Source organism: Parus major, chromosome 5, assembly GCF_001522545.3.
Source record: "Parus major isolate Abel chromosome 5, Parus_major1.1, whole genome shotgun sequence".
Lineage (NCBI taxonomy): Eukaryota > Metazoa > Chordata > Aves > Passeriformes > Paridae > Parus > Parus major.
The window spans coordinates 14,399,781-14,400,763 of NC_031774.1; positions in this window are offsets into that span (position 1 = coordinate 14,399,781).

A 983-nucleotide genomic window follows, 5' to 3' on the forward strand; every position below is an offset into this window, starting at 1 on the left:
AAATTACCTCATTTTTATATTCTACAATATAACAGTATTGGTATCTAATTAGATATTTCTTAGTTATTCCTGTAACTTAAATTCCTACTGTAAATTATTTATTCCAATATTAATATATTGATTAGTTGTTAATTTATAAAATATTGGTCTCATTGCTTCCAAACACTAGTTGTTACAGAAATCCAAGCTGCATGCCTGGAGAAAACTTTTTAGAACAAGAGAAAACTTGTTAAAACTTTTAGAACTCCCTTACAGGAGAAAAGCGTTAGAGGTTTTTTTCCAGCTGAGTGAAAGATGACTAAAACTCTGGAAGCGGCTACAGATGCTAAAATTGCACAGTTCATCACACCAATTTTCAGACTGCCACGCACACGGAATGTGGGCTGATAGGGGTTTTCTTGGCTTGCTTGAACAGGGAATTGTGTCCAAGCAGAAGATGGGCACTGCCATGTCCACCTCTGCTGTGGGTGAGCTGGAAAGCAACACCACATTTCTCAGGCCAGGCACAGTGCCTCAGAAACTGAATGGATCATCTCCTAGCATGGATAATCTTAATGACAAATTGCAATTACTGAGGCATGGAGGGATGTCATGTAATTGCTGAGGCACGGTGGGGTAGCCTACACGACTGGAATGTTGTCACGCATGGCTGTGTACTTTTTAGGACAGGTCAGAGAGGAAAAGCGGTGGAGTTGATCGAATTCTGCCCATGGGCAGACGAATGAGTTGACAGTTGATGATGAGAATTAAGGGCTGATACGGTGACACCATTGTAGGTGTTTGGGACAGGCCCACAGCCTCACGGTTACAGGCCCTGGTTCTCCTGAGGGGCTTCAACCACCCTGATATTTGTTGGAGGGCCAGCACGGCCTGGCACACACAGTCCAGGAGGTTCCTGCAGATGGCTGAGGATAACTTGTTGCTGGAGGTGCTGAAGAGCCGAGCAGGAAAGGGGCGTTGCTGTCACTTTAAGGGCGCGGGCA